This window comes from Patagioenas fasciata, chromosome 3 (genome assembly GCF_037038585.1).
Source record: "Patagioenas fasciata isolate bPatFas1 chromosome 3, bPatFas1.hap1, whole genome shotgun sequence".
Lineage (NCBI taxonomy): Eukaryota > Metazoa > Chordata > Aves > Columbiformes > Columbidae > Patagioenas > Patagioenas fasciata.
Window position 1 is genome coordinate 67,542,550 of NC_092522.1, and position 25,358 is coordinate 67,567,907.

General features: G+C 38.2%; 1 long non-coding RNA gene across 1 annotated transcript; it reads right to left on the reverse strand.

The window, feature by feature from the left end:
- Nucleotides 1-1,624: 1,624 nt before the first annotated feature.
- Nucleotides 1,625-21,505, reverse strand: LOC139827735 (uncharacterized). The gene is made up of 4 exons (XR_011738654.1): nucleotides 21,425-21,505; nucleotides 6,377-6,418; nucleotides 3,275-3,349; nucleotides 1,625-2,696 (listed from the first exon to the last, which is right to left on the reverse strand). It is a non-coding gene; the product is annotated as an uncharacterized lncRNA (long non-coding RNA).
- Between the last annotated feature and the right edge of the window lie 3,853 nt (nucleotides 21,506-25,358).

The following is a 25,358-nucleotide window of genomic DNA, read 5'->3' on the forward strand; positions in this document are numbered from 1 at the left end:
CTCTGGAAGATTTGGTTATGATTAATCTTTCACAGGGGATGAGTATCTTCCTGTAGCTCCTTTGCTTCTGTGTAGTTTTGATAAAATATTCACATGCATGGTATAGTGTTCCCCAACAACCTGATAGGCTATTTCCAGCTCTAACAGCTTTAAGTAAAATACCAGGCACCTTATCCAGTTTCCACTCAAGCTTCCTTTGGAGTCAAAAGAAGTTTGTCTGAATGAGAACAAAGAATCTGAGTATCTTGCTTTACTTATCTGGGGGCTGTCACCACCAGCACCTGTGAGTGACCACAATGTCACTGATGGCAGGCAGCTTAAGTTCAAAACCCCTGTTCCCTTCCCACTCAACTGCTTTTCTCCTTAGCTCCTGCTCCCACTAACATACTGAGCTTTGTATTGCAAGGACATTGTTCAAACAGTGGCAAACACAGGTTGCTTTGGTGGCAGGTGCAGGATTTTTGCAGCACCTAATTTACATCAGCAGCCCTCAGGCAGACGTCACTTTGTGCTTGTTCAGCATTGTTCATTAATACCAAGGCAGATTTCTCTGTGTTCTCTGTGTCGTACATGTATTTTCATAGCTCCTGAAGGTCCCAGCTAGACTCCAGGTCCTGCTGTACTGCAGCAAGGCACACAGCCCCAGTTTTCATACTGCAGAGATTACTTTAGTTCGTGGTTACTATTCATGTTCCCACTCATCATAGTTTTCTCAGTGACTGAATGAGTAACTTAGTGCTTTTGCTTTGTGTTGGTGTAGTTCAGGTGGTAAAACCTTTGGCTGATGGAAACTATCACCACCCCACGAAGGATATACTTCTGTAACTCTTTATAGGGACTGAAAGCCTTGTAACTAAGGTACAGCTATATTTCCATGCAAAGGCTTGTGTTCCATCTTGTGAAGAAACGAAAGCTGACTTACCCTAGTTTAATTTTGCTTCTCTAAGTAAGTTACTGACTGTGGCAACTGCAGTAATATCACAGGATTTAGCTAACCAAGAGGGGAATTGTGCACAGCAGATACTGAAAATAATGTATTTCTGGGGAATACATTGTGTAACCTATGAGTTCGTCTTGTGGTTTAAATAATGGGTTTGCTGATGAAATAGAAGCGTGCCTTAGGCAACTTGTGAGCAGACAATAGTTTTAGATCAAATAGATCAATAACTTGCCCAGCCACTGCAGAAAATTATTAGAGACACAGGAAAGGGACAATATTATGTTTTCAGTTGGTTATATTTGTCTTAGTCATTATACAATTATACTACTATACCACTATTATAATTCAACAAGAACAGAGTGTTTGCTTCTGGCTCCAACTGCCCACTACCCACTGGGGCAATCATAATCCTGAGTCCTTTGTGCAACCAGCTGGCCACAAAGAAGCAGAGACACCACAGACCTTCTTGCTCTGAATAAAGGCTGTCCCTTTAAAAGGTTTACTGATGCAAATTCACAGGTCACAGCCAACTATAATATATACAGCCCATGAGTATGTACCCCACAAAAACAGTGAAAGTTTGAAGAGTAAGCTGCAAGTTTATTGATACAACTGCATCTGTGAAGACCTTGTAGCTCTACATTATGGTACAGCTTGTTCTTAAAAAATGATGAAATAGGGAATTATTTATTAGAATGACTAATGCTAATATTAAGAACAAAAAGCAGAGGATATTTGTTTGAGCCAGCTTTTCCCAATTACTGTTTTGCTCCCTTGAAGTCAATCTCACCTCCCAAAAATCTACTCCTCTATATGTGTTAGTCATCACTTTTTTATTAGTGTAGAAGCTATCACCACAGTGCTGTACAGGCATCTCGTTTGATATATTAAATACACATGACCAAGAAGCCTCCTCCTGCCAAAAGGGGCAGAGAAAAAATGAAATAAGTGAATTGCTTCACAGGTTAAGCACTGCAATATATATCCAGCTGCTCCTTCTGAGTCTTGCCACTTGCAGGGAGTGTCATGCAGGAAACGGTGAGGAGGAAGAAAACAAGAAAGGTGATCAAATGTATGTAGAATGAAGTATCAAAATTAGAGGTAGCATTAAAAAGGAGGAAAATTGAGAAGAGAGGGAGAGGAAAACAGTGTATTTAGAGGCAAAATGCTTTTGGGAAAGAAGCTTTTGAACAGTCAGCAAATGCAGTTTTATCCTGTTATGCCCAGCTCCATAATCAAATTTTCCTTCTGCTGAGATCCATCCATGTGTTAGGAGGAGCTTCAGAGTTAAGCTAACTTTTCAAGTCAGGAGCAGTAACAGTATGTTCTCAGCACGCTACATCCTTTTCTGCCTTTTGCCTCATTAGCAACCAAATCTGTCAGAGAACAGTGCTTAGAAGACCTTCTAACTTCTTAATGTATCTATTGCCTTTCACGCAGATATTTTCCATGCTGAAAGCATGCTAGTGAGATTTCTGAGAAATCTCCATCTGTCGTATGACATGCTGAATGCCACAAGGTAGCTAAATCCCTTATCCAATCTGACTTGCCAGTGAGATGACTCTGCAGACAAGACATGAAATTGTGTAGGTTGGATTTCTCCTGCAGGCACATTTCCACCGAAAGTCAGTTGCTTTTAGATGAACATGGCTCTATGAGTTGGCAGAGAGTCTGTTCCTCCTTGAATCCTTGTCTTTGCACTGTCAGTGACCTGGCTTCATGCTGGGTAATATCGTAACAGATGGCTTTTTCCCCTCTGGGAGAAGTTTTACAAGATAAAGTGGAAGAGTTAAAAGTCATGAGTCAGATTTTTGTGAATAGGAACAAAAATTATTCTTCTTCAGGAGAAAACTGCCTCAGTATTTGATGGCCCACCAGCTGGTAAAAGAGGACCTTGAGCCACGTAAGAACTTTGGGGTGCTACTGCTGGTAATCAGTAGTCACATAATCTCCCAATAATGAAAACAGTGAGGTGTAGCTGTCCTGTATCTTTGAAAGGTGCTACCAAGCAGATGTTAATGGAGTTCTCTCAGATTATTTACTTTCTGAGAAAATCACAGCACTGAGAAAATTTAAATCAGACTTTTGCTTGCTTAACTACATGCAGGCAAGTTGAAAATGTTGGTTTGGATACTGTCAAGTTCTGCATTTTAAAGACTATATGAGATACAAAAGCCACTCAAGATATGCTGCTGTCATACAGATGATTTCCAGAAGACCTAAGTAAAAATATGGTATTGTATCACACATTTTAATACGACTTATTCTTTGCTTCTGCAGCTGGGAGGCTGTCTCATACAAATGTCAAGAAATTAAATGCAGTACATACTGTACCTGTAGTTTGTACATCTATTATTTGTGCAGATTTTTTCCAGGAGTAGATCATTTTGTGCAATAGTTGGTTGCCAGCTAGGAAAGGAGAGAAGGAAAAACAAAATAATGTTCCTTAGGGTGGCTGGTACTAGTTAGCAGAACATCTGTGCAGGCAGCAGAATATGGGTTTGGTGGCGTCACTGATATCTTCGCTGTGCATGCTCTAGAAGAGAACCGTCATGGGAGCCAAAAGTCCAACATGCAGTTAGGGTTAGGTAAAGGGATTAAGTAATCCCGCAATGGTTGCCGTTGTATAACTTGTAAGACCTGCCCAGGGAACAGACGTGTGACTTAATACTACAACAGCAGTTCTTAACACTGTGACTGCCAAGGGTCAATTGCTATTCCCATTGAAAATCTTGTTTTGCAGCTAATTTAGAAGCCAGACACTTTAATTCACAGCAGGCTAAAGCTTGGCATACATACTATTTTTTCTTTCCACTTCGAAAGCTTAAATTAATTAGAAAACAATAAAAATAGAATGTAACTAGTGTTATCATTAACTTAGACCCAGACAATTCAAAACAGTGAAAGGAGTTTGATGGCTTTAGGCTTGTCTTTTCTTCACTTAACATAGGTTCAATTTATATCTCAAAGTATATATTAAGTCCATCACTGTACTGGAAGGCCTTTCCAGTCTGTCTGTTTTGTTTAATATACATTTAATTTACATGCCATTAATTTATCTTTAATCTGATACATTTGTTCTGGTCCTCAATACCAAATAATGGAACACTTGAAAGAAGCATTAAATTATTTTGCTTTATAAGATCAATTTTTTTTCTTTCTTGTTCTACATGGTGTTTTCCATCCAGCTTATTTTGTTAGCAGTGTTAAACATTACTTTGTAGCAGGATTTTTCATTTTTTATTTGTCATCTACCTAGAGAATTTTGCTATGGTGCTACTCAATTGTAAAAATTCTAAGTATATGCAAAGACTTAATTTGAGTCTTGACTGAATTTCTGTTTATAATGCACTCCTGTTATAAATTACTTTACTACTTTATACTTTACCTCTTTATCAATTACCTCATTTACCTCTCATTTACCATTACTTTTATCATTTACAGTAAAATAGGAACTTTCCTGCACTTGGCAATCTTGTGTAAAGCAAAATGCCCCAACACACAACAGAATGTTTGATTAAGAAGGCAGAGACGGATACATTAGATAATTGATTAATTCAGATAGATTACACTCAGCCTATGGTCCTGAGAAAAGCTGCACGGTCGCAGGGGAGGTCTATAGGGTCATGTGCTCCACACCTTTCCCCAAAGGAAGGCTGTAATATTCTGTGGGCACACAACATGTACCTCATAATAACAGATCTACCACAGCATAACACTGTGGGAACTGGAAGTCAAAGTTTTACCCTATCTACCCCCATTGCACCATTTGGAAAGATCAGGTAGAGTCAAAGCACAGGTTTAGAGATACTTTGTGCTGCTCTTCTCAAAATAGCCATGAGCCTGGCCACAGAAAATCAAGACCAAGGACATGGCTCATTAATCCCATTTTTTTGTTAATCTCTGGAACTGCATGGAAAATACTTGAAAAACATGGAAATGCAAAAATTCATCTGCCTACCACAAGGAAGTTAGACTTTTCTCACCTTACTCAGATAGCCTCATTAGTTTAGGCTGTACTTTTTTTTTCAGAAGACATGTGGAGTAGGATCACAGTCTCTACAGCAACAGTTCCAAGATGAGGTTGAAAGTTAGAGGTCATAATCATACAGATAATGTTTCAGCTGAGTTGGGATGGGTAATTTTAGTCTCAGTTTTAACTCTTGTCATTGAGAACTATTGAAAACAAAATGAGCTCTGTAAACATGACTACTGAATATCACAGTATGCAGGGAGAGATTATGTGATGCTGGAGGGTTATCCCAAATCCGATCATGGAAGTTTCATGTTTATGAGAGTTGCATATATTTATAACCACTATCTTCACAAAAAACATGTAAAGGATTATTTATAGGGTCGTTTTGCTTTCAAACATACTTCTGTAAGAGTGTTGTATTATAACCCTCCACGAGCTTGCAAAATGTTTTATTAATCAGATCTTTCTTACTGTAATTATTTAACTGCTGTCTGTGTCTACACCTAGTATTCTCTGAATATTAAGAAAAAAAGGAAAACCAGGCATTCATAACATAAAAAACAAGCTTTGAGTGCTAGGTGGTAAATAGTAAGGGGAGAAGTAAATTAATAAAGTTAATGAAAAGCTGTTGTAATCATTTGGCCCCAGGAGACATTTAGTTTGTTTTTCTGTTCTTATTCCATTGTATTATAACATTATTGGAGTTGACTTCATAGGTCAAGTGTCACTAAGAAACTGCATATTTTATTTAGCATTATGGGTTTCAAACATGCTAGAGAGCCAATTTTTTCAGGGACACTCAATTTAATACTTTTGCTTTCTAGATAGCCTAATCCACCCTCCAAAATTGAGAACTTAGTGGTCCCCTCAGTCTACCTCTATCTGTAACAGTATGTACTGTTTCAAACTGCTGGCTGCCAAAAGCAAGGCAGAGCTAGAGTCTGCTATTATTAAATGTCAGAGTTTTGCAGTTATTGGACTGTTCATGACTGAATTCAAGATTGGTGGTGGTTTTGGTGCTATTTTGGGACTTTCAGTCTAGGAAATTAAGAATTTCTGTGTGTTTACTAATATATGTTATTAATTAAAAAAAAAATGAAGCTATTCCATCTGTTTTGTGACTTTAATCAGGTGCATTCTATCTCTTTGCTCAGTCACAGAAATAGCACTGGTACTTTAAAATCTACCACAATTCTGAACTTATTTATTTCCTAGGGTTAGCAAAACCTTTTCAGAAAGAACAAGAATTTTAGCTCAACCATATTCTGATTTGCCTTCATCTTGGTTTTCATTAGCTGTTCCATTTCTTGGTTTTAGTTTGCACTAAAAATGCCAGAAAAGGCCGAGGTAGAACTTAGTCCTGAGATTTTCAAGTGACCAGATGGAAGCACTAGAAATCTCACCAAAATGCCTGTCCATTGTCCAACCAATTTTGCAGATTAGCTCTTCCCAATACTTACCCAAACCCAGCTGAAATTCTATCTGAAGTCTTTAAAGTTCTTCTGAAAAAGCAATTAAAAAGAGAGACTTGTTAATCACATATTAACTAAAGGTAACTACTTTAAACCTTATATGGTAACTTGGTTGAACTGTTAGTAGGGCTGTTTCCATTTTCCTTGATGTTAGTGTTTTGACATTTGAGATTCTCAGAAGCCCAACATCAAGTTCTAAATATAAATAACTATATTTTTTCTCTCCTGCTGAAAGTCATGTATTTTTTTCCATAATTGATTTCACGATGTTCAGACTCAAAACATGTGGAGTTCAGCAATTGCATGTGAAGTCTATCTTTAATTGTGCAATAGCAGAGCAGTAAGGGCTTTCAGCACAGAGTACAGAAGCAGGGGAAGCAAACCCAGTACGGAGTTGCACGGATCCAACCCTTTCATTTATGCCTTCTTTAGTGACGAGCTGCTCAAAGAAGAAAGAGAGACAGTGTAATGAAGAGATGAAAGTTTCAATAGTTCTTTTTTTTTTGGCTTTGTTTTTAATATATGTTATCTGATACCACTCAAATATAAGAAGCAGGGCAGGACAAGAGGGCACAAGAATGAGTCATCAGGCAAACAGGCCAACCTTCCTGCTCATCAGAAGAATTCCTCTGAGGTTAGCCATGGAAATCCTCCATCTGTATCAACAGCCCAAGAGACAGAGACAAAAGCACATGGAAAGGGCACAGGAAGGACCTGCAAATTGAAAATGGTTCCTTTTGTGACCTGCCAATACCTTCTCACACAACGTGCCATATTGGTTCTGGGGAAGACAGAAAGGTAGCCTTTAACTTGTAACAGCAGTTGTTAATAGGCACCGTCTTTTGTAGCAAACAGAGAGCAGAAATGCTGCACAGATGTGACGGTGGTTTTCAAACTACGGAAGGTTATAGTAAAAAGCATCTTAGTTCTTATAGTTAGCCTTTTTCGTAATTCAAGAAACATGATGTGCTGATTAAATCGAAAGGTAGCAGATGTGAAACAAATGGAAATATTCCTAGAGTTCCTGATTGACTTGAGGAACTCACTGACACTGGACACAACTGAAGTCAACAGCTTAAACCTAGGCAAATAAGAAAAAAAAGTGAAAACCCTTGTAGCTACTCTCATGTCTGGCTCCAGGGACTCCCCATTCTGCAGGGCACATCTGCTCCACTTAGTGTTCAAACAACAAACTGGTTTAAGACGATCCTCATGAGACAAGTAAACAAGGTCGTGCTTGCAGAACAGGATCACAGAATCACAGAATCCCAGAATGTTAGGGATTGGAAGGGACATCAAGAGATCATCTAGGCCAATTCCCCTGCCAGAGCCAGAACACCTAGATGAGGTTATACAGGAATGTGTCCAGGCGCGTTTTGAAAGTCTCCAGAGAAGGAGACTCCACAACCCTCCTGGGCAGCCTGTTCCACTGTTCTGTTACCCTCACTGAGAAGAAGTTTCTTCTCAAATTTAAATGGAACCTCTTGTGTTCCAGTTTGAACCTATTACCCCTTGTCTTATCATTGGTTGTCACCGAGAAGAGCCTGGCTCCATCCTCATGACACTGACCCTTCATATATTTGTAAACATTAATAAGATCAGCCCTCAGTCTCCTCTTCTCCAAGCTAAAGAGACCCAGCTCCCTCAGCTTCTCCTCATAAGGGAGATGCTCCCCTCCCTTAATCATCTTTGTTGCTCTGCGCTGGACTCTCTCCAGCAGTTCCCTGTCATTCTTGAGCTGAAGGGCCCAGAAATGGACACAATATTCCAGGTGTAGTCTCACCAGGGCAGAGTAGAGGGGAGGGAGAACCTCTCTTGACCCCTCTTCTAATCCATCCCAGGATGCCATTGGCCTTCTTGGCCACAAGGGCACAGTGCTGGCTCATGGTTATCCTGCTGTCCAGAATCTTCAAGTAGGATTTAAAAATCATTTTTAAAACTGTTTCAAAAATGCCAAAATTATCTGTGATGATTGTTTTCAGCACTTTGCTATCAAACATTCAGTGGAGATTGCTGTTGGAAACTACACTGATTTCCTAGGGCAACCCTTGTCTTCCTATGCTGTTGGCTTTCAGGTAGAGTCGTCCTTCTGTTGCTTCTTGCATGAGTCTAGATTAACAGGTTGGCTAACTGCACAGACATTTTAGTAAATGTTAAGAAAAACAGGAGTTGAAATCTATGTTTAATGCTCCAGCTGTCTGCAGATTGAAGAATAAAGCATAAATTTAAATGAGCTCACCAAAAATAATGAAGTCTGGCTGAAAACCATCTGGGCAAGAAGAGACTTTAAAATCTGGAGTTAGTCTGAGTACTGAATCTGATTCCAGTAAAGCTTTAGTATGATTCCAGCAAAAATCCAATTTCCCTGCTGTTGTTTTCTCTGGGAACTAATTTTTAAAATTAGTTGTAGTCATGCCATTGCTTCCAGAAAACAGTTTGAAGTGGATATAAATAAGGATAAGTTTTTGACCATCATTTACCTTTTCTGAACTTAAGAAACACTTGATGCCCTCCCACGAAAGTTTTTATTTATCCAAAACCTCATATCAGTGGAAATGGAAACAAGTGCTAGTGTCTAAAAGCTAATCTAAGTAATACTGGCTGCAAAATGGAACAGAAGGTTGTGTTTCAGTCGTATATGGGCATCCAGATCACAGTGAGTAGGCACTGGCCTAAGACTAGGCATAGGTTTCTTTGAGATGCTGTTTACTGCTGAAGCTTTGTATTGGAAGCTCTTGTTCAATCAGAAGGACCTTTATTAGTTTGTTGCAAAAGCTGCTGATAGCAGAGATCGATCTGAAGCAGGTAACACTGAATGATGCTAGAAACAAAGTGGGAGCACTGGTGCTGACTTAACTGAAGTGTTTGGCATCATTCTGAAACGAAGGATATTTATGAACAAACAGGTGAATTCTGTGCAGTTTATCTGGATTTATGTTGCAGAATACCTTCACTAGGACAAAGCTGGATGTCACATCCCCAGTGTACTCAAAATATTCAGACACATCAGAGGTACTCAAAAATATGCTGCATATGAAATCCCAGATTGAGCGATGTAGAAGAGAATGTTCTTTGTAATGTCAGTTGATGCAGCAGGTACTTCCATGAAGTGGATCATGTAGCAAAGACTGAGCAGCAGATTAGTCTCAAGAAAGTTCCAGTAACATGATAAAGAATTAATTTTTTTATGTCTAGAGGACATGAGGCCACAAGAAAATACCTTCCCTTCCTGCCACCCCAGTAACTGTAAATCAGTATATTATTCAGTAGAGATTACAGAGTGATATGAAGTGTTCCAATAAATTCTGAAGGTGCTAGCAGGCATGAAAGTTCATTAAACAGAAAAGCAAGAAAAGAGAGGAAAAGTCTTCTTTTTAATGTTATAATCTCATTGCCAAAGGAGCAGTGTAATAAAACTTCCAGTAATAACAATCAATGAAACATTTGTGAAAAAACATTTGACATGTTATAGGTCGAATGACAAAGCCAACTCAGAGTGCAGGAAAAGGAAAGCCTGATCTGTGACAACAGAAGAATGTTGTTACAGTTTGTAAAGCAAGAATAAATAAGGGGTGGAATAAATTAGGCACACTGGAAGGGAAGATAACCCTATAAAGTGAATGGATTTGAAATATGGAATTATCGTGACTGTCACCAAGTCAAAAAAGCGTGACATGGAGTAGTTGCATAGCCAGTGCAACACTGGGAGTTGCCCTTCTGAAAGCACGCTCAGAGAAGAGTAGACTAGAGGATTCATTTTATGCTAAACTAAATGAATGCCTAGTACAACATAAAAGACTACGAAAATGAAGCCCTTTAGATAAATCACCAGTATATGTTGCTGGTAGATTAAACCATATGTTCGCACAATGGAAAAACATTGCCCAGAACTATTTAAATTGCTACCATTACACCACCCCCAAGTCATAAAAATAACAGAGAACTTTTTACAGATAAACTCATTCTTAATTCACCAGAAGGAAATGGATTGCACTAAAACACTATTATAACAGAAAACAGGCTTTTATTTCCACCCCCCAAGGTCTTGGGATATTAGCAGGGGCTTAGTGAATGCAATCACAGAACAAAAATGCGAGCAATGTATCTGCCAGGAAGCATCCCATTGACATTGCTACCAAATTTGGAGATCACCTTGGAGCAAGAGCTGGGAAATTAAAAATAAATAAATAAAATTGCAACATCGTTATTAAAAAGAAGATGTATAAAAATATGCACCTATTTAAAGCCATTGTAAAACTCAGAACATCACAAAATGGATACCAAACATGAGACAATGAAGGCTGATTTTGGCACATATGTTTCAACACTTTAGAGAAGGAGGTACTGTTCTGGAGAAAGAAGCAGTGATGGGATGATGCTACATTTGAATACAATAGAGAGAGATTTTTCAACTTGATTTTGGCACATTTTCCACAGAGAAGAGAAACTCTCAGCTCCTTTAAAATGAAGATCTACAGAGATTCTGTTATTGTCTTTGGGAAAAATGGGAAAGATTAGAAGAATTGACAAGTTTCTGAGATATACTGATGAACATTATGGGCTGTGGGTTTCACAATTTGGAACGTAAACAGTCTAGTAATGGGACATTTTCCAAACAAATGGTTTTCACATCCATTTTTCATTTATTTTTTCATAAAATAGCCAACGACATTTTTAAAATGATTTAGATATTTTCTTTAAACATTGTAATTAATTTTAGAACATTAAATTATGTATTAAAAGGGTAACTTTCATCTTGGAAAAATAATCTTTGGCTAGATTATATGTAAAATAATTTTGGAGATGATTTCAGGAGCTATGTAGACAAACATTTCATACAATGCTACAGGGAAGTAAAATGAGTCATTTAAGCAGTAAGAGATTGAGAACAACTGTAAAAATGTTGTTTTCCATGAAATATTCAAAGAGCTTTAGCAGACAAATGAGGGGTATCTTCTGCTCCCAAGATACTACTCTGTTCCCAAAGTTTCAATATGTCAAATCATCACCCTGATTACTTCTTCTCCCACCTCTTGTCTGCATTCTCAATATGATCTTGTGCTCTGAGGCAGGATCTGATCCTCATGAATTTATATGATGTGTCACAGAGAACCCCCAATATTAAGTGCAATCTGAAAACACCAGAGCAACGAAAAAAAGTGATAAAACTACTTTGTCATGTGTACTTTTTTCCTATGCTAAATGCCAGTTGTTCAATGGCAAACATTAAAGTAATATATTTCCATTGGCTAGTATTGTACTAGAGCTGTCCTCATGACAAATTTCTGAAGTTCCTGTAGAATATGTAGAAAATAGCCAATGCCTTAGTAAATAACTCGGTGTAAACACTTTCATTTGTGAAAAGCAGATGTGTTTCTCACAACTGGCATTGCAGAAGAACATCAGGCATCTAGCCATGAAGTGTAATCTCTTCAGGATTTTTCAAGGCAACTGGAAAGAAGTAGCTTCTAGAGTAGGATCTCAGAGTGGGTAGCAAGATGCGGTCATTGGAGAAAACAGACATTTCACTGCATGTTCTGTAGGGCACATGTGCAGAAAGCAATTTGAGGAGGATGGACTTCAGGATAGCAAGAGACAAGAGGCTGGGTACTGTTTTCTGTGTTTCCAGTGTGAGAACAGAAAATAGTCAAAAGAAATTGAAAATACTTATGTTAATATACTGTAAACTTTGAAAGCTTTTTGTGGTCTAGTGTTTATCTAAATAATAATCCCATTTGCTTTGTCATTTTGACTTCTCTGACAAGTTCAGCTGAAACCAGTCCAGAAAAGATAGGGAAGCTCATATCTAGTACTTCTGTCTGTCTCTCCTGAGGCCAGAAGAGTAAAGAAATGTAAAGTTCTGTCATCAAGAAAGACTTCTATATTTATAGACTTGTTTGTTTGTTCCACAGGTGTTACTCAGTCTAACCATGTCTTATCATCAGAGAAAAAACACATGAGAAAGAAAAAAAAAAGGACTTTTACTGAAGGAAAATAATATTTTGTCCCCCTCAGCAGGCAATTTTCTCTGAGGTCAGCCAGGTATGTGGGACTTTTTGTTTTTCCCACAGTATTGTGATTTGCTTCCTGTTGACAGGAAATGTTCACTTCTGTAGTAGGAATATCACTTGCTTTGGATTGTGATATAACTAGTGCCCTGAATCAGGTTTTGTTTGAATTGGTATAGATCTGGAAAAATCCCCAGAAATAAAAGGCTGAAAAAAAATACAGAGAAAAACATATTTGCTACCATTTGGAAGTCTCACCTCATCATTTGTTAATTATGTGTGGTAGTTATGACTTGTGCAGTAACCTGAGATATATGTGAAGAACAAATAGCACTTTTAAAACTATGCATAGGAACTTAGTTTAGTAATTCTGACAGTCTAAAATATTCACCATCTCCATAAACTAAATGCATATTTAAAATACAGGTTCTACAAATATCAGTAAGTAATCATGTTTAAATAAAGGCAACAAAATACTAGCACTAGATTTATCAGGATTTAATAAAGAATTTGTAGTATAGAAAACCGATGGTTCTCCAGAGCCAGCCAGCTACTGTGCATCTTTGATGTCCATCTAACCAGCACCATTTATAAGGAATGCTGCAGTTTCATCTTAAAGCCTTTTAGTGGAAATGTATCAAGAAAATTTCTCACGTGTTCCAGGCACATAATTCTCTGAAAATTTCTTTCATGGCATTCTAGAAACACAAACAGGAAGGTATTTATGAGAGAATGGGATAGCTGCTGGTTTGTTTCTTTTTATTTTCTCGTTACTACACATGTCCAGTTTCCAGGGTGTGAAGCCAGCAGCAGACAATAGAGGAGATACTATACTCCACAGAAACACAAAGAAAAGATCTCAGGTACTAAAAAGGATATAATGGAAACCAGAAACATTCAAATTCCCATACCAGGAACTTTCTCTAACAGAGATGACATCTCCATCAGGGTAAACAGATCAACTGTAGAAACCAAGGACTCTTTATGTTGCTGCACCTGGGGGTCATATATTTTCTTCCACACTTTCATTCTACACAGTCATCATTTCCATTACACATTGTGTTTTATTTCCAGGGAGGCTAGACAAGGTGTTATATGGGACACATTATCATACATTTTAGACTAATAAATGCTTGGCATTTTTTGTTAGTCATTGGAAGAGATTAGTAAAGATCAGCAATTTGGAAGGCATGATTTTACTGTGTAAATAAAAGAAGATCCTCATGCATGGGAAAAGCGTGTTCAAAACTATGCCTTGACTTCTCTGTACTACGTTGAAGCTCCCTCTCTCAGATGCTTGTACCTCTCCTTAAGCCTTCTTGGAGGCCTCTCTTCTCCCTTTAAGCAAGGTAGCTTTTCTCCACAAGTTCCCAGCAGCTGACCTATTTTTTTGGCACGATTCCTGCCACTGATTTCACTTGACAGCTATTCTGCCTGGTTGTAGACACAATGGGCTTGCCTCAAGTGAATTCAAACTTGTAATGGTTTCTGAAGCACCTGCAGCTTAATCAGTTCCCAATTTGAAGCCCACAAGAGGACAAAGCACATTAATGAATAACTTCAAGATGCCCATTGCACTGATCCTCAGCCTCAGGCTGGGCAAATCTTGTGTATGAAGATCTCCTGAAACAGAAAGACAGTTTTCTGTGCAAGGCAAGCCTATACAAAGCCCCAGAAGAATATCAGCACAGTCATTGATTTCTTCAGGATATAAGAAAAACTTTTCTTGTGTTTCTGTACAGTTCTCAAAATCCAGGTGGTTTTACAAGATTTTTTTTTTTTTTTTTTTGCGCAAGACAGTAGTCTGCAGAAAGAATTTAATAGAATGCTTTCAGGTTTTTACCAATGAAAACAAAATGAAACAGTCCTCCTTTCCCCACTTTAAGATTTTTTTATGCCAAGTTATATGTGTCTGAGATCAAGTTATTTTGTTGTTGTTGTCATTAGTTGACTGTCACTTCATTTTGTCTATAACCCGTATCCAATGTGCTTCTGTCCTAACCATGCTCACCAGTATGACACTTGCTGTTAGAGGAGTCCTCTCAGCCAACACAAGCAGATGTGTGCAGGGTCATGTTTAATGTGATTGCCCTCATCTGCTTCTCCTTACACAGGAAAAGGACAACTGCTCTGTGGTGCATCTCAACAGGAACTGGTTACATATCTCTGCTTCAGCTCATGATCTTATTTTCACCATGTTAAATATATAGTGCTAATATTTGTTTGCCGAGGACTTGTTAAGTTGTCCTCCAAAGTTTCAAACTACAGTTGTATTAGATTGTTCAAAGTCATACAAAGTCTGTATTTCCAGATATAACTTTTTCACATATATATTTAGTGTAATTAGGATCAAGAAAAAGAATGAAAATCACACGCCTGGAGACTTCAGAGCAGTTATAATAGAGATGAATTTGGCCCAAATTTCTCCAGGGAAAACTGGTGATCAGTAAAGAGTGTGCTTCATGTACGAGTTCTTTGATGTTTCACTGCATGCTCTGGCTATATGGTCATGAATGCAATTCCTATTTAAACACTAACACCAAATACCATTCTATTCCACACACACACACAAAAAAAAAAAAAAAAAAAAGGTGAGTTTTTTTGCAAACATTCCTGAAATCTAGAGACATTGGTGGAAAACATGAGCAAGTTAAGCATTTGTGTAGCAGTCATGCATATGCAATATGTATACACAAAATACCATGCATATATTCTGAGACAGATTGTGCTTTCTGCTTTGAAATTATCTCTGACACATTTGACATGCCACTATTTTTAAAAGTGTTCCTTTTTTCTGATGAGCAAAAGAAAATAGTGAACTGATGCAACACCCTCTCCTAACTGTTGATCCCATTTATTTTGTGTACAAGGTAGAAAGAAACCTGTTTACAGAAAATTATAACAGCTTTGGAATCAAGGTCAGCTGCTAGTCATGCTTACAGGCTGAAAAGAGTTTTCAGTCCATTTGGTATAACAATAATAGTCAAAGTTAGGGAATCATTTTTCTCCCTCCTAAATATGTCCTAGTACCAGCATGATTTTAACAAGACAGCTGTTCGTTTTTATTTCTTTCACTCATTCCTTGGGTTTGTTGCCAAGAGCAACACAAAGAATGCACCAGGGTGTCATAATAATCCTCCATTAAATCTCTAGTATTTAAATTTTAATGCTATAATTCAACAGCTGACAAAAGCCCATTGAGCAGGTCTAAGGAAAGGAAAAGAGCTGGTCCCATTTTCTCAGGGGGTGATGCTATAGCAACATGGAATGAATTTGGGGTCAGAGAACAAGCTGTCTCCAAGCTTTGTTTGCATTTCCTGGCTAAAAGTAGAATCTGGTGTTATAAATTTTACCAAAATAAGTGGTTATCTGGAGCTGCATGAAGATCATTCACTCTGTAAAAACTTTTGCGTTGCAAAAAAAAGGGAGTGGAGACAACAAAAAAACAGCAGCCAGAAAGACAACAAACTAACAGACCATTTTAAAAAGTGCCAGCCCAAGAATTATTTCACAGTCCCTCTTCTTTTGCCAGTTTCCCTACCTTCCAGTGCAGACCCTGCACCAGGACGTGAAATGATGCAACACACTAAGTCCATTTTAAAGGAATAACACAAAGACAGCAAAGTAAATAATGGTGGAACAGAGACCTCTTATAATCATCAAAGACCTCGGAAAAGTCTGGTATGTCATTTGTTATGCTTAGCTGTCCCCATACTGAAGGCTTTTGTGCTCTGGGGAATGTTGTTTGGTGGAGACAAATGAATACACCTGGAAGACAATTGTCCATTGTGGGAAATGCTGCTCATCTGGTGCAGTGTAATGCGGTGTGGCCCACTGCCCACTGCTCCCCCCTCCCAAAATCCTCTGCTTTGCTCAGGACAAGCTGTTTTCGAAGTTGGTTTTAGTGGGGATTAGAGCTCAGGGTGTCTATATGTAATAGAGTACATTGGCAATTTCTGTGTCTTTCACTATTCTGTGAGGTATATTTTAAAAAAGAAGGCTGATGCATTCTTCTTCTCATTGAAAATAATCGGAGATTCGTTAGATAGTAGTGATATAATGAGATATAGAAGACTAGAAATAACTCTCTGTGTGGCAATATTTTGTCACTGAAGGAAACTATCAATGTTGTATTGTATTTGAGACCTTTTCACTTTTTATCTTTCCACTTTGAAATCCATTGCTGATCACCTGCAGCCAGCCAGGTCCCTGGGTGCTCTGCCACTGGAACCTGCTGCAAGGACCTCTTAGGTCTGGCACTTCTTGTTCAGACTGTAAGATAAGGGACATGTCAGCACAAGGAGTGTTAACAGCCTGGTGTAAGGTGGGTGGAGTGTGCTGGGTAGGTGAAGTGATGCAGCCAGGATAGATGGAGGGGGAAACTACTGTGACAGTAGGGTGGAGAAGTGAGATAGATGGTTTGGAGGCCTGTGAGAGGTATGTGTATTAGAAAGAGTAGGATGAGTAGGAACCGGAACAGCGGCAGCCCTACTTCTTGCATATATCTAATAGCTGCTTGGTCCTGCAGGTGCTGGTTGTGGGCTACAACAAACCTGGAGCAGGGGAAAGGCTGCCTTGAACTGCGGTGCCTTCACATCTTGCTGATGGGGTGGCGTCCTCTGTCTTTCATCTAGATCCTTCTTGACCAGGGTTTTGTGCAGTGAGAGGCTTAGGAAACCTTCCTGCTTCCACCCTACTCCTCCAGAGCTAAGTAGCAAAGGTTTTCTAAGGGGAAGCAGAGATACATTTTATCTTCCTCTGCAGTTCCCAACCTTTCCTCCTGAATGCTTCCAGATTGTTGAAGCCACTGAGAAGTCAGTGAAACACTCTTTGGTGTACCTCTGTGACAAAACAGTACCTCTCTTATTTCGTTTGTCAACAAATTCATTACAACAAATTATTATATTTCCAAATCTCCATTACAAACTAACACAGGCCAAACTTGCATTACAGTTGCTACATGTAATGCATGTGACTGTTGTCAGGTTGTCCGCATACTGCTTTTTGGAGGTGGTACATCCATTTCTGATCTGTAAGCATCCATTTTCTGTCCGCTATTATAAGAACATTATTAAGCTGCTTATTCACAGTCCTTTAAAAACAGAGCACCTTGTGCTTGCATTTTCTTTCCCATGTCTGTGAATTGCTTTCTAGTCAGTTTTGCTGTATCTAGGATGAACAGATTTTATGAAAATTCCATTCTTTCACACTATAAAGAACTGTTTTTCAATAGAAAAGCTATGAGCACTGGAGCCCCACTCCAAAAGAGTTCAGTTCACTTGACTTCAGGGTCTTTAGAACAGGAATGATTCCTGTCAGCCTGCTAGATCTAAAAGGGAAGCAGTTCATGTGCAAACAGCTTTCCATCATTATCCTGGGAAGAATCCCACTGGGAGAATAAAGAGTAGCCATAGGAGAAAATTTTTGCAGTAATGGCAGGTCATTCCCTTGACCCTCTGCTGAAGTATTAATTTCTGTTACAGCTCAGGCAAGAAATATGACATTTTATTGTCTGAGATTTCCAGACAAGCATTCCTGAATGGGGTGCAGTTCTCATTGGGTAACAATCCAGGGGACCATCCAAGAGAAAACAAGAAACTACACTGTCATAACTTTAAAGCATGGCAAGCTACAAACTGTTAAGATGCTTTGTTAGATTTTTTTTTTTACTTAATGTCCTTTGTGTGACTCAACTGATTTGCACACAGAGCTTATTTAATTAATATATTAGCCTCACTGATTCTGATTATTCCAAACAATGAAGAACAGAGCCAGAGTTTTGGAAGGCTTGCCAAGGCTTTGGAGCACCTTTTCCATTCTGGAACTTTGGATTCTGTGGCTAAAATGAAAGTCTCACAGCCTGAATTAGGGAGCTCCTGATCTTTCGCATCTATCACCAGTTGCTCTAAAATTACCCTATCATTGTATAAATGCTGTCACAATGTGACTGAACTGATGGCCTCCTCTGGTAGCAAGATTTATACCCCATTTCCCCCAAAATAAGATAGGGTCTTATATTAATTTTTGCTCCAAAACTTCCTGCATTTTTACATGTAGAGCTGCCTGGACACTATCTAAATTGACTTTTTTGATGAACTGTAACTAGGGCTTACTTTTGGAGTAGGGCTTAAATTTTGAGCATCCTCAAAAATCCTGAAAAATCACACCAGAGCTTATTTTCGGAGTAGGTCTTATTTTCAGGGAAACAAGGTAAGTATGCATGAATGGCACTATCTGGGATTCACTCCGAGGTAATTCTTCATTGAACAGCATTTCACCATTTAGGTGCAGGTGCTGGTCTGCTAGTCCTGATGAACACTGAGGTGCTCAGAAGAGCAGTGTGCCCAGGCCTCCTGTGTGCCAATCACACACGTGCAAATGTACCAGAAATGACAGCAAGCAACCCTTAGAAATATGCTGCTTGAAAACTTCCTTGTTTTACAGCACTGTTGTTGTCAACAGGTCTTTAAGTCATCAAAATGGCTTAAGATTAAACCAGATATACACCTGTTGGATAGGGAGATGTGAAGCTGAAATAGAATGGGCCTAGATTAATCAACACTGAAAACAGGACTTACTGCACTTATGACACTGGGTATGTCTATGCTGGTTTTACACACTCGGTTGAGGATTTGTTATGGTTAGACTTACACCAGCCTCAGTCTAAAGACACCTAATTTTGGCAGTACAATATTAGACTGGCGCTGAGCTGTAGCTGCAAAGCTGAGCTCTGAAACTGAGGTGGTGGTACCTCCACTTTCAGTGTGTAGAGGTAACAAATATCCTTTCATGTTAAAGATAAGTCTGCCTCTCACTATCTGTGGAAGTCTCTTTCCCAACCCCTGTTAGACTGGTGTAAATCCTGTGTATTCATTTTAGTTCTACTTAATTGTGTTTGACTGACTGTTAGATTCCTTTATACTTTTTCAAAGGTATCAGGTGATGGTTGAGACAGATTTGGCTAGGGAAATGAAGTGGCTACAGTCATAAAAAGCTTTCTGTGTCTCTGCCCAGGAAATTTTATCAAGTAATTCACAGTGAGGAATAAAAAGACCTGTTTGAACTAATAAAAAATACTTTGGAGCACGTCTTCCTCAATAGTATTGATAATTTCAGTGTAATAGAACAATGAGCTCAGTTTCACTGAACAGTATCTCTTGTGCAGGTAGATAAGTATTAACAAGAACCTACTAAAAATGGAGAAATAGAAGACATAAGACAGATCCTGACCTAATTCTCTGTCATGCAGAATATGGGCATTAGGACTCCGGATTACTGTGTCTGTGACACTGCTGATTTCTGCAAATGACGATGTCCAAGTGCTAAAAAGTGTGGAACTGATGCACTAGAACCCAAAGGAAAAATTGTCTTATTCTTTGAACATTTTCTTCAGCACTTGCATATAGCTTCAGAAAAAAATTACGCATTTCTGAAGTATTTCCAAAACTCCTGTCATAGATCCATGATAGTGACCAGGTCTTTGACTGCCCCTATGATGTGTTAGATCCAGGTTTAACTCTTCCCAAAGGTGTTCTCATTAAAATAACCAATTTCCTTTTTTGAAAGACCCCGTCTCTGTAAGATAAAACAAGTATTAGAGAAGACAATGGATCATATACCTATACAGAATCTGATGCTATGAATGAGATCAGCATTGGTGTTCGCAGTCAAGGGCTCTCAGAATCTACCAAAATGTCTTTCTTCAGGTTTTCCATGGTCCACTGCATACAGTTATCAGAGAAAGGAATTATTTTGCTAAAAAGCGCCAACAGGACTCAAATTTGTGATCAGAAGTATATCCTTGTGCTTTCTCCTCTTTATTTCCCATTTCCATGATAAGTTGACTTCTTCTTTGGGCAGAGAAGTGTGAAAATCTAGCTGGGAAGCAGAGAGGGACCTCCTTCACACTGAAGGTGCTGATGAATAATATGTTTGCTCCTAAAGAAAGACTATTCTCCTTATAAATTTATGAGAGAGAGACCCTGTGCCCTGCTGCTTCATAGATTTCCATGAAGAAATCTGACCTAGTCTAACTAATGGAGGTTGGAAGGTATCAATAATAACTTTCTGGATTTATGAAAGTAAAGAGGCTTGTGAAATTAGAGGCAGAACATTGAGCTGGTGGCATATAATCAATATGCCTGTGGTGCTACCTTGCTCAGGCAGTCTGACCTACTCTTTAACATGTAGACCAGCTGAGAAAAGTCCATAGTGAGTAATTCAGGGTCTTTCTAAATGTCAAAGATGAAAAGGATGGAAATTCATAGTTATTTAGTTCACAGAACAGAAGACTGAAAGGATACATGATAACATCTTCAAACAAATCACAAGTTACTGCAGAGAGGAAGGACATATTCGGTTTTCCACGTCTTTGCTAGGCTGAAAAAAACTCCTGTGACTTCAAATGTAACGAGGGAGCCCATATTGGAGATACACTGAATAATCTTACAGTAAGGGTAATGAGGGACTGAGATTATCTGGGAAGTTGTAGGAATCTCCAGAAGTAGAGGTCTTAGAGAACATAACAAACATTTGCCATGTGGGACCCAGGCATACTTGGTCCTCTTTTGAGGTGTGGGCTGGACCAGATGATTTATGTTCCTGTGCTTCTGTAGTGTTGTGGAATTTTTTAACCTCAGCACTGAATGGGTGTTTATATGGTCGGCATTGTTTAATGGCAGGCATATAGCTTAGACTACCTTATGCCTTTATTAAAACAGCAGAGCCTTTCTCTAATAATTTTCTCACCAGAGCTGCCCTTCCATCTTAACTCAATTCCTCCTGGATAAGGCTGGAAACAATGTTACTGAACTTTCAGCCTCTTGGTGGTTACATAATTTTTTGTATTTCAGGAATGAATTTGGAACCTCTCTGTAGCCTGTGAATGTGAAACACAGAATTCCAATCCACTTCCTTAGCCATTAGAGACATTTCTTCAGGAGAATTGTGTACATATTTTTCCCAACTGGAGATGAATGATGACAAAAGAGGGTATAAGATATTTCAAAGAGAACACAAAACATATTACCTCCTTTTTTCAGTTTGTTTGAAATATCCTGATGGTAACTGTGGCCAGTCAAACAGCAATCTCCTGATGTTACTTATCTGTCAAAGGAAAGGAAAGCTATAATCCATGATGAAATCAACAGATGTGCATTGCACCTTGGAAACTGAACCTCAGGTCAAACAAGTACTTCTGGAGAGTGAACAGTACAAAAATTAAATCAAGAACAACTTATATTACATTTATGGGTTAACAAAGCTGGGATTTTTTTACCCTTTTCTCAGAGTGAATGCATTTGTTAGTTGACAGTGAGTTTCTGTGAGAAAGATAAAAAATTTTTGTAGTATTATAATTGCACAACATTTTGTTATGTGTTTGGATAAGCACATGTAGCCATGTTAGTGAAAGCTGATTTGATACCCTGTCCGTGTACTGAGAAGGGCAAACATGAACTTAAGTCCCTCTTAACAATGCCTACTGTAGTGCGGCTACAGAAAATGCTCCCATGTTTCCATCTGGGAAATTCTGGACTGCAATATATGTATTGTATGCACTCACTACACAGATGGCTAACACATGCAGTCAGAAACATTTTGGATGCATCAAACTAGATGCAAAGATTGACTCCTGCAAGTATGTGCAGTGAGCCCTGAGTATCTGTGGAGTCAGGGCACACCAGTGCTCTCATCACTGGTCCAAGACCTCTGGACACACACTAACTCATTGAGAGCTACTGCTGTTGTCTGATCTGGCAGCAGGGCACCACCTAGACCCTCTGGACAAATGACCACATCCCTTTTTCCCAAATGAGTTACATTTTGGACTGGGTTAAAGGAGGGGACATGTCAGAGAAAGCAGGATAACTAGTTGCCCCAGTCAAAGGAAACAAAAAAAGCCTGAATTCCTGCTTAGCTGTATATGTTGTAGCCTACACAATCATTAACCATCACGTGATTCAGGGCAAAAAAAAAAAAAGTTCCTATGTTCACATCATTGTATAAATGTCCAGACAAATCATGTATTCCTTGGTTTTCTTAAGAATATCATTTTAGAGATCTGTTAACATGTTTTTAAAGAGAACTGATGAGAATAAATGTTCCCGCCTTAAATGATGAGCATGTCTTCATAACTATAGACCTTAAACTGGCAAGTAATAACACAGTATTGTCAGCTGAAAATGACAGTCTTTAACTTCTTAATTTGTAACAGTAGTTTCCGTTCTCTCCAACTTGTCTGGAGGCTCAAAAATAACTGGGATCTTGCCCTTCATGTAGCTCATCTCCATTCATAAAAGTACCACAGGAGCATAATAAATATCCTACGTAAGCTCAGTAGTAAAAGTAGTTTTCTTTGAGAAAGTCATTGTGATAATAAGAACAAGTAATTCAACCTGCCAGAAATGTAGGAGAGTCTGTTGCTACAATCTTGCAGTCTTTAAAGCCAAGTGATACATGTTCCTTGAGTTTGGTCAGTCCAAATATCAGATTTCAGGAAATCTTCAGATTTTAGTTTTTCAGCTGCTGTCCAAGCTTTGCATGTTTATCATAATATAGAGACAGTTGGACCAATCATCTTCTGAAATGAAATTTTGAAAGAAATAGTCATGCCAAGTCAAATTCCAAGGTTTAAGGTTTCTGGTTTGGTTGTGGGTTTTTGTTTGTTTGTTTTGTTTTGTTTCGTTTTAAATATAAATTATTTTCACACACAAGAAAATATGAGCCACACACAAGAGCTGTACTCTGCAGCTGGATCTGCTTCCAAGTCTGGATCCAAAGGTGGGATATGAACTCTAGATATTTTTAGCCACAAAATATGTGAACCTCAAAAGTATGTAAACTACACACATATATTTGCCTGTTCTTTTCAAAGGAATTCTCTTCATTGCAGTAAAAAAAATATTGCCCACAGAAAGTTGGCAGAGTAGTAGCCCATGTCCCAGCAGATGCCTATGGAATGTTCCTGACTGTTTTGCATGCTAAAATGTGCAGTGTTAAAATACTAAACTCTAGTTAAAAAAAAAAAAAAAAAAAAAAGAACCCAAACATCACATGTAGTGTGGACAATAGCAAATGTGCTAACAGTGTGCTAATAAAACAGTTGTTCCCTAGATTCTTTTCCCATCTACTGCTTTAAAAATGCAACCAGAGTTGATCTAATGGGATGGGAAATGGGAAACAGGATGATTTGCTAATTAAAGTAATACTTGCGGAGAGTGTGGTTGATGTAATATGGTGCTTATTCATCACTGACTTCATATCTAATTATGAGCTTAGGCCTAGATTCAGTAAAGCACGTAGATGAACACGTAAGTCAGTTTCTCTTCAAGAAAGCGTATAAATACGTGTTGTATTTTAGCTAAAGATATGTGCCTGTTTTTTTCCTGTTAAGTAATTCTAATTACTTTTTTGCTTAATATGTAGTTTAAGTACTTTGAATGATTCTTTAGAGCATATTTATTTCTCTTAGACATGGAGACTTAAGGAGAATTCAGGCTGTTTGAGTATAGCCCAGAATGGTCAACTTTAAGCAGGTAATTGAGTAAAATGAAATTTTAAGGTATGCTTAAAGTTAATCACATTCTTATTTATCTTTCTGAAGAGATGATTGTTTAATTAAAATAATTACACATCCAACTAATAGAGTTTTTCTTTAGTATTTTTTGTCTGATAATAAAATCTTATGCTCTAAAGATGTGTGAATTAAGCTATTAAATATTCCTCTGAAATTACTATTAACCCTGAATTCTTACTGTTCTTAAAAAGGAGTACATTAAATTTCCCTTCTCTTTGAGGAACAGTAGCAATTGAATCTGCATTTTCTCAAATTAGTTGTTTGAAAGTATTTTACATTTGCTCTGAACTGAGTTAATCTTCATCACACCACTTGATAGTCCAGGTCCTAAATTCAACTTCTTCTTAAATTAAAGGGTTTGTTGCAGTCATATGGTATTTTTTTACCTGAATGGAATGCCTGCCCACCATATGCAATTGTCAGCTGTGAATGCTCGCCCTCTTTCTAAGGATCTTGATATTCAACTCTTCTTCCCCCTCTCGTTCACAATTTTTATGTCACTATTTGTACAGATTTATCTATTAACTCTGAGCCGACAAGTCTGCTTCAGAAAAATTTATCTTTTTCCTTCCCCAGCTTCCTTCAGTTTGGCTTCTTTTTTGTTTGTTTGCTTTGGTTTGGTTTTGGTTTTTGTTTTTGGTTTGTTTTTTTTTTCCAGACTCTGCATTCTGCATGGCTCAAGGTCAGCTCAGGCATAGTCTAACTAAAACCAATCCTTTTTATCTTACCTTCAAAACCCTTTCCACTCCCATTTTCTATGGTTGCCAAGAACACCATTCTCCTTGTCATCCAAACACACAATCTTTGGTTCTTCTTTTGACTTCTTTCCTCAGACTCTGACTATAAATAAACAGCCAGCCACACATAAATTATTTTGTCCATTTTTGCACAGGGTACAAATACCTTTTCTTGAAATTGAAAATTTTATGTGGCTCTGGCCTACTTATATTTTGAAAGCATCTCCTTAAGTCTTGTGTTTGATTTAATAATTCACTTTTTAGTAAAGCTCCTCATAAAATGATCTTTTTGTGTCACCTTTAAGAAGAGTTTACTACAACAGCGACTGACATAATGATACCAATAGTAATGGTATATACATACAGCAATTTCAAACCCATCTTCAAAATTCCTTTTCTTCATCTCACTTTTTAATTTCCTATTATTATCTTTCTCATAACAAGTGTTTGTAAATAAAGATTGTTGAAGGTTTAGGTCAAGTACATTGTCTGTCTTTTCATTCAGCAAAGTTCTGGTAACATGTGCATATGAAAATACAAATATATGAAACTCTTTAGCAGCTAGGTTTCAGTGGTTAGTCTCTTTGGAGCCAACTCCATGCCAAGGGAATCTGTCCTTGATGTGGAAACAGCTTCGTTCACTTCATAAT